Source organism: Adelges cooleyi, unplaced genomic scaffold (assembly GCF_023614345.1).
Source record: "Adelges cooleyi isolate 19-005CV unplaced genomic scaffold, UGA_ACOO_1.1 ACOO_flye_CR_arks_rails_tigmint_CR_PRNA_574, whole genome shotgun sequence".
Classification (NCBI taxonomy): domain Eukaryota; kingdom Metazoa; phylum Arthropoda; class Insecta; order Hemiptera; family Adelgidae; genus Adelges; species Adelges cooleyi.
Genome location: NW_026096268.1, coordinates 6,761,805 through 6,774,853, shown reverse-complemented (window position 1 = coordinate 6,774,853; position 13,049 = coordinate 6,761,805). Strand labels below are relative to the sequence as shown.

The following is a 13,049-nucleotide window of genomic DNA, read 5'->3' as shown; positions in this document are numbered from 1 at the left end:
TGCGACACTTAAAACCGTATGGTAAACAATCCAATTTTAAATTATTATGTATACATCCGTTCACAAAAAAAAAACAAAAATATAATTAGGAAGTATATTTTATGTTGTTCATCAAAATATCCCCGTGATCAACGATGACTGCTTATTAATTGTATTCACCATAATGTTAACTTCTAATTCAAAAAAAAAAAAAATGAATTTTTACCAAAAAAAAACAATATTTACTTTGTAAGTACTTTAACTGTTTTAAAAAAGGAGCGAAAAGGATACAAAGGTAATGTTGAGGTTGGAACCGAAAAAGATGCAAATGAAAAGCACCCTCTTACACACAAGGGAGTTTTTTTACACCGTAGAAGTACTCAGGCGAGGGGTACAACATTATGGCTATAACTGACACTCTTTACAAGTACAAAGAGTAGGTACATCACCAATACCTTGGTAAAATGTAAGAGACAGGCCAAGAGATCAAAATCTAAGAGACAGGTCAAGACGGATGGATGAATCATTTTTCTCCAAACGAACGCGCGTTAACTGCCGTGCAGGCCGAGGATCGCCTAGGCGGATCACGTATTAAAGGATAAGACATTTTGTAGAATTTTCTAAGTATCGTTTTTTACTATGATTGCAATAATAATTATCATAATGTGTCGGTTGTTCGTTTGACCGCCGCAAACATTATTGTATTAATCGTTCGGCTGTTGGTAGCAGCAACAGCAGCGGCGACGACGGCGTTGGTCACTGACCTTGTATACGCGTGAAAATAGAAAGAGAGAGCCTCCGGGACCCCTGTGTGTGTGTGTTTTTTTTTGGCGGCGACGGTTTGGTGTCTTAGACATCTTAGCATTCGTGCGAGAGAGACGGCGAGAAGACTGTTGGCTTTTTTTTCTTCAGCACACACACACACACAACAATGGTATAAATAATAACAAATAATTGCGAGCTGTCGTCTTCATTAAAATTATATCACATCCATTATCATTCAAACGCGGTGGTTTTTTTTTTTACACACAGTGTACATGTGTATGTACATCCGCACATTGTGTTCGCGGTCATTGCGCGGAATTTAACCCTTGGGGTCAAAACGGAGCATTTACCGAGAAGCCGTTGCCGGTCGTGGAATGCTTAAGACACATCAGTCCGACGACCGATTGAAGTCGAACCGATCGCCAAAAAGTTTTCCGTTTTTTTTTTTTATGGCTTATAGGTACAATGAAAATATATGCCGAAATTTCAAGCCGGTCACGTCAAACGGTTATTTTCAAAATTTTAATCTACGGACCAGTTTCATCCGAGATACGATTGTGGATTTTTTTCGCAGTCTCCTTCGTTGTGCTAACGGTAGTTGTTACTTGGCCAGCATGGACGCGTGTGTACAAATAAAAATCCGGTTTAATGTTTAGACAAACAAAATAATATGTGATACCTATTAAGGACGTGGTTTGCACTGCGAATGTAACGATTCGCACATACACCGCCGCGGTACGGCATAATTATGTCCCGGCGTCCATTCATCATGGTAGGAGGAAAAAATAGTTATTAATGAGAAGGTATCTCGAAGCAAATAGTAATAATAAGAAAACAAACATTTCACGTGTCCGGCGGCGGCGGCGGCGGCCGATGAATAATGATGGTCATGTCTTTATTGCACAGTGCACACATGTGTGTTTTTCTCGGCGTTGATCGGTCGGGTCAAATTTCGACAGACTCGAATTAGAACCGTTATGACCGGGGTTCAATTAAAATGAAATAACCCAGTGCTCCTGACCGGGCGGCACATAAGGCTATTAACGACCGGTGAGCGCGGATGTACCTACGTCTTGCAGACATGCGTTATAAGGTCGTTAACATTAGCCGAGCTCGTGAATGTGCCGTACCCGGTCGTTTCCCGTTTCGCGCCCGACCTCGGCGGCGAGCCTGATGACAATATTAACACGGGGAAGATAATATACTTATTTCGTTTATTCCGCGGTCTTGATTCCAAGCCGATCCCGGGGTGAAGAGATTAAAAGAAAAAACGTAGCAAAGAAATCTTTCCGCGGTCAAAGCTCGGCGCGCATTCTTGAACGCGGACACTCGTCGTCCAGTAATTGCATACATATCTACATTACACCGTTTAGCATTAGTCCATATTCCCAGCCGGAGGTGGACAACGTGGGTAATATACACGTGTAATATCATTATGATTTACAACACCGCTGCCGGGCTCCCACACGCCTGTACCACCGACACCGCGGCTCTACGTTTTTTGATTAGCATTATCGATGCGCCGTCGACCGATTCCCATCGAACGGCTGTGACCCACTGACACGCACAAGTAAGCCACGCCGGCCCATACACATAATGTATAAATAGGTGCCTTGTGTGTGTAGTACGTACACAATAAGACGGCGGTTTTCATACTTCGGAGCGGAATCCGGAACCGATTTGCCCAAGGTCGGCGGGACAGCCGGTGGTCGGCAGCAGCCAATCAGCTCGGCAGAGATAAGAAGACGCTGAAGACCACGGCAGGGTTACCCAGCTGTGAACGGTGCAACAACCGGTCGATGGTGTTATTATGGTGTGGTTATAGCTAGCAACCAGTTTTCGCGCGTGGTTTTTCGCACGGACACGACTATAGGCACATCACGTTTGAAAGGAGAATAATTAGAAGACGGAGACGGAGAGAACCGCACACTCGACCGTGTGTATAACACATATTGTACAGTTACGGGTTGTCCGGATCGTGATGTAACTGTAACTGATAAGGGGCCGTGTGTGGTTAACGCTGTTGTTGTACATTGTCGATGCACGTATGTGGTGTTCTGTGAGAACCAGACCCGATGGAAACACGTTGCAAAAGGGTCACGGCGCGGGTTGGATAGGATATCCGAGGCCGTGACATTGAAAAAAAAAAAACTACACTCGGATTACGTCATCCACCTCACCATCGACAGAATTTTTTAATAGTTATTAATTACAGCCGTGTGTGTGTGTGAGTGTTGTATTATTATTATTTTCTTGAAGAAGTCGCGTTTGGCAGATTCACGGAACGCCGGGGCAAATCGTGACGGTAAGTGCGAAAAACAAGGTTGATCGTGTCGTTTATCCGGTGCTGATGCTTCCTTGTTCTATCCTCTGTGAGTAGTCATCCGGACGGCGGCGGTTGAACGTCCACTGCACGTCAAGGGAGAGAGATAAAGCATCGGACGTTAACAGTTAAATGAGTCAGCCGATTATAATAGTATACAACGATATTATTATTATTACAATAGTCGAACTGGGCTATCCGGCAGTGTACGCCCTCCCGCGCCTAAATGTATAGTAGCATTCGATAGGGCAACGACAACAACATCAACCCCACGACCTACACACGGTTGTACCCAAAGCCGACGGTATGTATCTCCATCGTGCGCGTGGCTATTTCAATGGAGTTCGCAGGTTTAAAAACAGCATCAAAATAATGGACGAAGAAGTAAAAAAAAATCATTATTTTTTCCATGACCGTAATCAGTCATTGTCGTTTTTTCTTATCACACAACGCTTGTTCCGGTTAACCGTTGTCAACAATGTCTATAATTGTGTAACGCGGGGTGTTCTTTCATAAAAAACCGCACTTAGACGTCGGGCTTAGAAGAAAATACACACACACATAATATTTTTTCATCGTAAAACCTATGACTGTTTTTATGAACAACTAACCTGTACGTGGTGTGTGCGTTTTGTAGTGTACACGGCGATCGCATCGTTATCGTGTTCACACTTCACCCGGGCAGCAAAAAACAAACAGTACACTTTGAAACGCGCCGCGAACATTACCGCCGTGTGAAGCCTCCTCTTGCAGGTAACACTACGAGTATAATAATATATTACTATGCATTTTTCCCTGCCCCGGTGTTTGCGTTTCCCTCGCCTTCGAATGGAACGCGGCGGCTAATTATATTACCGTACGAGGCATTTTGACCGGTCCAGCACACTAATACATACAATATATTATCAGATAGAGGTGTAGGTACCGCGTTAGGTTAAGCTCGTTACTCCACGGACCGCGTCAAGTGGAAAACGTTGACTTTGAAATGATACGGTTTGCGGTTATAATATGGCGACGGTAGCTCAACTACGGTGTTAGTAATAGTCCAAGAATTTGTTCTTCAGACATTTAATTTCTAATACGTTTGTGTTTTTTTGAGACACTCTTTTTTTTTTTATTATGTAAGACCTGAAATGGGAAGTGTTTGGAAGTCTGTCGTATCGTTTACTTTAGGACTTGTCCGGCGAAGAATTTACCGCAAGGTCAACGTAAGTGCTGCTCGCGGGTGTACCGTATGGCAAAATCGAATGCGAAACCACGTACTTGTTCCACGCGCTGAGCGATATACGATGCTAAATTCACCGCGGCCGTCTGTTGAGTATGCAAAACAGTCTTGGCCGTAATTTACCGCCGGCCGATTCGTACGATGACCGCGCACGTAAAGCATACAATATTGCCCTACCCCTCCCACACTGCCTTAGAGTGTGTGCACGCGCACTTAGGGGAAATTTTTCCGGCAAAAAAGTCGACGGTTGTGTTGGTGTGGGAGTAATGTTGTAATTTGTGACGCGTGAAACCGTATCCGGTATAAGTTTGCACCGCAGCGGTAGTCCGTCAGGGATTTGCGCACACCCTCTTTTGCCCCATTCATTAGCAATGTAATGTATATGCGAGTGTGTGTTTGCGTGTACTCCTGGGCCGACAAATACAACACGACAATAAAATAATGGTACCCCGCGGACGTATCAGTTCGCGAAGGGGCGGCGACCTTTAGCCGGTGCAAAGGTCGAACAGAGCGGCGGCGGCGGTGGCCTTCATTAATCACCGGGGTCGAGGGTTGTTGTTGTTGTTGTTGTTGGTCGCGTACGGGGTGTGGTGACGGACTCGTGGGTTATAGCCCGAAACGGCGAAGAAAAGAAAAAGCAATGGAGCCCAGCGAGTAGTATAGTACTGTGTAATGATGACGACACATTATGTTATATTATTATGCATCCGTAGGCGGCCACTTGTTGTCGATAAAACACACCCCGGGGACAGAAGGTGGAGCTGCAGTGTTTCGTAGGGTACGTTTCCGACGTTAAAAGATTCGGCCGCCTTGGACGCGATTGGCTCGATAAACTCGAGTGTGTCTTAAGACCTGTGTTGACCGAAGACGGTTTAAGATCCGGACGAAGCAGGGTTGGATATTCACACGCCAACCGGTACCATTTGCAGAGTAAAAAAAACAAAATAATAACTTCATTCCTAGGCAAATGCGTCTGAACCCTTAATATTTTCTGTACACCGTCTCCGAAAGTCGCCCATGCGAAACGGATACGCTTTTAAGATGATTATTTTATCTCTCTTTTTTTTTTTTGTCGACGGTCGCCTTTTTTGGGGATCTTTATCTTAAACAAGCGAAACGGAGACCGTTTTCCGTTGTCGTCTGAAATCACAACACGTGTGGATTTCGTGGGAAGCTGCTGACAGTAGTCTAATAAGTCGAACAGGCCGAGACCAACCGCGGCTGTCGTCTTGGGCCGGGGCGTTTGTTTTTTCAATTATTATCATTAAAAAGACACACACATACACAAACGACGACGACGCCGCCGGTGGCCGCTGATTTAACGGTAATTTCGACGGCGATAAATCCACCAGAACGAACGTGTCATCGCGCTTATATTTATAATAAACACACGATAAGTATAATAATCTATTATTATAATTTTCTCATCTCGATAACATCGCGCCGGATCAAACGGGCAGAGGCGGGTAAGTACTTGTTACTATTACTGTTGTTACAAACTGGTTTCCCGGACGTGTCATCTCCTCCTCTTTCTCGTCTCGTATTGTTCATCAAACGCGAACGCAGCTTTAGTTTATCGGCTGTTTCTTAAATATCTTTGATGTCTTTGATCTGTTCGTCGCGCGAACAATCAGTCCTTGGGGAGATACTTTGTCATCACACATTTTGGCCAATGGCCCGACGTCTCACTCCGGCTGACTAATATTGTCTGTCCGCGCGTTGACAATAACCTCGGTCACGGTGACCCACTGGTGTTGCCGGTGCTCGGCAGCCGAGTTTAGGCCCCTGATTAATTGATAAAACACATAAAAAAACATGTTTGTGATGTGAGCGTTTATGGAATGCCGCCGCCGCCACCGCGCTTCGACCCGACATCATAACGGAAGATTATCGAGTGCTTGGGAGAAAGAAAACAGAACTGGTTTCCAGCACTCACAACCAGCACCGGATACTTAACACCGTTCGTCTCTCACCTTGGCCGCTATTCATTTACATTAATATATTAAAATGTATAACATTATATCGCGTGTACTACTTTTTATTATTTTTTTGTTTTCCTTTCTGTCATATGGCCGACCGTTCAGGGCCGCCCACGAATCATTCGATTTTTATCATTACATATTATTATTATTATGCTACTTTGTTGGTCCTCCTCGCCAAATCGGATGAACAGCGCGGTTTTTTGAACACGGGAAAATGATTAATAAATAAATTTCGCTATTCCTATCGTTTGAAACGTGCGCGGAAAACGGGTTCGGTTGGATTTGGTCACTATAATAGCTGCAAGAGTAAAAGTACAATGCTGGTAAGTGCCTTTTATGATTGTTCCTTTAACCTCGCGATTATAGCGTGCATATATATGCAATGTTGTTATTTGTCATCAAGGCTGGCCGGTAATTAATTATTTATATTACACTTGATTTTGTTAAGTTCAAAGCCAATGTCAACGGCTAGGGTTGTATGTTTGTCGATTAACACCTATTAGTGTTTAAAAAATAATAATGGCTAATAAAAAGTAAAGCCGAGTTCCTTTAAAGCTGTTTTATATTTTGAAAGGTTTCCCAGGTAGCCTTCCCAGAGATATTATGCATATGGAATGATTTAGGAAAAATGCTAAATATTGTTTAGGTCTTAAATAAGCAAAAAAAAAACGAACGCTAATTCGTTTTGGTGGTTTTGGTGGCAACTCTTATAAATTCTGTCTCAAAATTATTATAAAAAAACATTAATAATTATAATGATGTTTGATCGCATACCGATAATGTTGTGAAAACCTATTATATTTTAATTAATGGAAAAAAAAAATATAGTGATAAACGTTGCGGGTAATATTAATTACTGTACATATAATGTCAGTCTCTTATAACCGTGGCACGCTGTTGATTTGTGTTTTTACACACACACAACACACAATTGCCTATCATTGTTGGCACTTTATCAGACACACACACACACACACATACATATTTCGATTGTAAACGAGAAAAATAGAAATGCCTCATTGTGTGAATATACCTACATATTTTTTTATCTTTAGGTTTAACTCGACGCTTGTGTGTATAATATATTATTCCCTATACCTATTTTAAATACACGACCGACGCGCGGCTCACTTAACGGGGCATAATATAATATTCTAATACACTGTGAATCTTATTGTGTTTTCTGAAAATATTTTATAATACTATTATATTATGTCGATGCCATGACAAGGCGGTTCGCGATTTGTTTGTGATCGGTGAAAAAAAATAAATCGTGAATCGTCGAATATAGTCAAAATTATGATTTTACATTATGTAATGCAAAAATGTGTATGTGTTTTTTTTTCTCGTGTAAATACCGTTTTCCGAGTCTGCTGTTAATCCGTCAATATTGTTTCTTTTTTTTTTCATTAAAGAACGGTAAATTGTATATTTTATTTATATAAATATTTTTTTTTGTTTAGGCAGCGTGTGGGTTTTTTCAATAACGCGCAGACGATGTCCGGTAGGTATACAGTATATTATTATTATTCACAAGGCTGGGCAAGTTTATGATTTATAACTTAACTCGATGGTTATATTGATCGAATGTTTTAAATTATAGTTGAGTTACATATTATATTATATCATGTTCAAATCTCCGATATTTACATAACCAATTAACTCGGAAGTCAATTTAAAGGAAAAGCTATTACTTTTCCGTGTGTTATTGTCGCCTTAGGATTAACGTCTTTAGATTTGAGACGAATAATACATAATTTTTTTGACAGGATGTGTAAACTAAAATCGTCTCATTAATTCAATACGTCAAAGGGTTTAAAGTGTTTTTTTTTTTATACAATAAAGGTAAGTTGGTATTTTTTTTTTTTTTGCGCGGACAGACATGTACGATTGTGGGGACGGTCGTATGTGTGTTTTTTAATCGAGTTTAATGTATCTAATATTATTATTTATTTTACACAAAAACGTCGTTCCAAGAACGAACACCGCGCAGGCACCTGTGTTATATATGCGATTCGTTATGCATGTGACATTCGCACATTGAAAAATCTTAGAAGAGCCATCAAAATTCTAGCTTTAATCGAAAAATCCAGGCCAGTGACTGATCCAAATTATCATGGTGTACTGTAATTAGCCAGTGTACTCCTAATCATTCGATTGTCAGTGGGATCTAATTACACCAGTTAGCTGCCCACACACCATCTTGCATTACTTTGCCTTTGGACGCACCGACAGAGTCCCCTTTGGCATTTGTAAACATTTTCTCAAGTGGTATTTGTCTAAGCCTAATTTATTGCTAATGTTATTGTTTTGTTGTATTTGCAGAATTGCATTTTAAAGTAGGTTATACGAAATACTATTTTACAATTTTTTATGCTTATTCTAGTGTTGGTATTTTAACTAATATTACCTATGACTATACTACAATAATATAAATATATAAGTATTTGAAGTGGTGAATGTAAACGGTGGTTATTATTTGCAAGATACCGAAAAAATAAAAAATGTTACAAATGTTTACTATTTACAGCGATGTCATTAATTGTGTATTTACTTTTAATCGTTACTCGAAAATTTTTTTTATACAAATTGGATAATAATATTATATTATACAAAGTGTTTTTATAAAAATATTATAAAACTGGACATAAACTCGTTGAATAATATTGCCACTATAAGTAGTTTTCAGGCCTTTTATATGATTTCTTACAAATAATCACAGCTAATTAATGTGGAGACTAATGAGATTACAAAAATAATAAGATTATTGAACTTAATTAAAAATATCCAGCCATAGTATTACATTAAATCGATGCTACATCGAACTGACTTCGAAAATAAATGATGTTTAAGAGAAACATGAATTTATAAGTTCAGTGAAGTTAAATGTTAACTTCGTAATTTAATTACCGGCAATCGAGAAATAACAGTTAGCAGTCAAACAAGTACCTAATAGATGTTATCCACACAGCGACATAGAACAGATGATGAAAATGCATACACAGAAATAGATACAAATAGTTTGTTGAGGTTTGGTTGGATATATTTCGAGTGCGTAGATTCGTTTGAGGCATTGGAAAGTATTTAGAGTAAAAAATACAGTTAGTGCGTTTATAATAATTTTATATTACAGGGAATGTTATTGTAAAAAATGTGTTGGTAATATTCGATTTTCTGTCCTAAATGATCATGTGAATACATTTTGTTAACATTAAAACTACCGTGAAAATTATCATAAAATATTATAATTGTAAAAATGAGGAGTTCGACACTAGTTGCAATTACCATTTGCTCGTTATTTATAATACAGTATAACGTAATGACAGCGACTAATTAAAATTAATCATTAACTAAAATCGCGTTGGCCGGCCAAAATGTAGGATTTGGTCGCCGCCGCCAGTCGATTCGAGTTAAACCAGTCGACTACTGCACTCGGGTCGTAAATGAAAAGCAAAACCAAAAAAACCAGCAATTTTTTTTAAAAATATTTATTACAAATCAACCGAATTTCCGCGCAGAGGACGACTGGCGCAGCAACGCTTGCAAGTATAGTAATGAGCAATGACGGTGGCGATGATAATAATAATAATATATTGTGCATTCAGCCGTTGCAGAGTCTTGCCTATTATGTATCTAGATATTTCCCTCTAATAATATATGTCTAATGTCAATATAAGTAATATAAATTACTATTACAGCGATTAATGTGTGTATATAGATATATACCTACATTTTATACTTTTGTAAAACGGTCTTGCAATTATTTTTTATACAACTCGGTCGACAGAGAAAAAAAAAGTAAGTATGCGAATTGTTAATTTTTTTTGAAAGGCGCGTTTAATATATCAAAAACACATATTATAAATGATAATATACAATATTTGTATTATTATTATTTTTGTGAACACACATAGTATTATTATAATAAGGCCGTGTACGACTTATACGTGTTGTCTTTGGACGATATTCTTACGGGCCAAACACAATTTAATTACTTTTTCTCGGGTCGCATACAAAGTAGCAAGATTGCAGGTTTAATTATTAATATTCGCTGCAGCGCCGGCCAACAATCGGTTTATTAGAGAGATTTGTCTCGATCCAACGCGGTTAGTTTTTAATGAATTTGCCAATTTATCGACACCTCAACCTTTCATTTTTTTTTACAATCAAACTGAGTACACTAGATTTTGAATTTTTATAATATTAAAACAATACCATTCAAAAATCTATGATAAGGCTATAATAAATCTATCGTTTTATCGAAGATACATAAGGTGTAAGCTTGAAGATATAATATAGTAATAAAATTGAAAATTCAAAGTTAACATTTTTTCTTTTTCAAATACTTGATAACATTTGTTAAAATGTTTGTTGCTTTTTCCTTGTAAACTTTTCACGATAGTGATAAAAAAAATGGTAAAATTCTTATAAGTTACTTGATCCTTATGGCTTAAGTATGTTTTTTTTTTAGTAAACATACATTTTAATATTATTTTTATAAAACTACTAACACAACTTTCTGGAGTCCAGAACCCCAATTTTAATTTTGATTCAAAACATTTTTAGAAAAAAAATTGTTGTGTGGAGTACAACAATATTACATTATATTATTATTGCCAATACAAATATCGCAGTAATGTTTTCTCATACTATTTGCAAAAACGATACCGCGATTACATCAGTTTGACCGTTGGCCATAATTTTTGTCAACTCTTTTTTGGTCACCCAGCCCTTTGCAATAATGACAAATTATATATATATATATATATATATAAACATTTTTTATTTTTAAATTATCTAAAAACGATAAAACAATGTAACAGTCCTCGAAACATGCGTCAAGGCATTTGTCATAAAAGGGTTAAATATTAATTTTAATAAAAAAATACATATTATTTAAGTCACATCAGATTCGGATAGGTACTTAAAATACAATTTACCACTATTCGCGATCAAAACGCGAAATCTATGTATATAAAACTGTATGGTATTTTTTTTCATGCGTAAATATTCGCCATATCTGTGCAATTCGATACTTATTATTTTATCTCAGAGTCAAAATCTTAAAACGGGGGAGAGTGGGGAGGGTTTAAGCAATTTTTTTTTTAAACCTGAGTATTCAAAAATCTCCTGGCAGGTTTAACGCGAGTAAACAAAATAAAAAATAGCTGTCAAGTAAGGTAAAAATTATATTGAAAAAAAAAAAAATGTTTAAGTATAATTTTTTTTGTTTTACTAACCTAATAATAAGCGTTGGTCCTCCTGTCGGTGGTATCCACACACGTGCGGGGTCGGACAACGCGCCGACTGTCCTTTGGTGGCACGCCGGACGGCCTGTTCCGTTTGGGGGATGACAAAAATTCGCAAATTTATGTAAAAAAAAAAAAAAAAACCCAAACGTTTATTCGGGTCGGCAGAATGTATAATACTCAGTAATAACGGGCGGCTGCGAAGACGCGTGTGTACGATCTGGGAGTATCGCAAACGACGACTGTGATCTACACAGCAGCCGGTACGGGGACGCGTGTACGTGTGTGTGATCTGACAGCTGCAAGCGGCGGCGTTACCGGACAACGAACCGACGACCACTGATGATGGGCACCGGTGTTCTTCGTCGGAGCAGCTCCTCTTCGCGCGCGCACACACACAAACACACCAGCTTACAGTTTACACTACATCGGCTATGCTTCTCCTACCACCACCCCCGTCAGCACCTCTTAGCAGTCCTCGCCGCCGCCGCCTCCTACGGTATCGTATATATGCTTGTGCGCGCGCGCGCTCGAGGGGGGGAACGCCGGACGCTGCAGCCGCCGCCGTCGCTTGTCGCCCGAGACACTTTCCGTTACCCTTCACCCCTTTGCCCGTGCCCTCGGTCTCTGTCAAGTTCAAGATCGGGCGGAGGCGACGCCGGCCGATTTAATTACGCCGGCCGTATCGGCTAGCCGATATATGCTACTACAACAGGGTTTTGTCGTCATGCCGTTGCGATCCACATGAGCAATAAGGGTGGTTTTTGTGTGTAGCCACGCGCAAACCTTCATCCCCCCCCTTCTCTCGAGATAGGTCTTTAACTGGACGGAGGACAATTACCTGGTTTACACGCACAACTAAAACCGCACAATTATAAAGAAATACCAACAATGTTTTCATCAACGAACTACTTCATTACATTAACGGAGATTGGGATAGGAGGGGGGGATACTAAAAAATCTTAAAACTTAAGCTTTTCAAAATACCTGCATTTATTAATATTTATTTATTGCATAATTTAGTTATTTAGTGACTGATTTACGTAGCACTTTAGTTTTAAAGTTCTTGGAAACCCAAGCCAGCCCCCTAATCTCCACCGATGCTTCATTGTTATATTTATACACCATGCATTTTTTTCGGTTTTTACTTCCCATAACCGTTTATAGGCATTTTTAACTCTTATTCCAGTGTAGCTCAATGTTATTTTTTAATATAGCACACAAAACAACCCCAGTCCGCTGGGGGTGATATTGTGTCTAGCCGATCGACCCTGAAAAATATTCTACCACCTTTCGGTTGGAAAATAAAATTCGAGAAACAAATAATAATTCTAAACCGAAGTTATCACATAATTTGCATTGACAAATCCTTTATTCAAACGCTTGCCACCCGCCGAGCTTATATGAGTCACAAGCTGCTGTACAAAACAATATAGCTAATTGTTCTTATTGCATTGTCTTTTGTGGTTTTTTTTTTGCTGTTGGGTTCTTATTAAAAAGTCAGTGTTTGTCACACAAGTCATCAG

At 39.2% G+C, this 13,049-nt stretch overlaps 1 protein-coding gene across 5 annotated transcripts in view; it reads right to left on the bottom strand.

Moving 5' to 3' along the window:
• The window catches only part of LOC126843656 (mucin-17), a 56,541-nt gene extending 44,630 nt beyond the window's left edge, over positions 1–11,911 (bottom strand). For 3 of the 5 annotated variants that reach the window (XM_050581312.1, XM_050581311.1, XM_050581313.1), the window contains exon 1: positions 11,515–11,911. The gene's annotated coding sequence lies outside the window, so the exon portion shown is untranslated. The remainder of the gene's footprint in view (positions 1–11,514) is intronic. The other 2 variants (XM_050581309.1, XM_050581310.1) reach the window with 1 other exon arrangement.
• Positions 11,912–13,049: the final 1,138 nt, after the last annotated feature.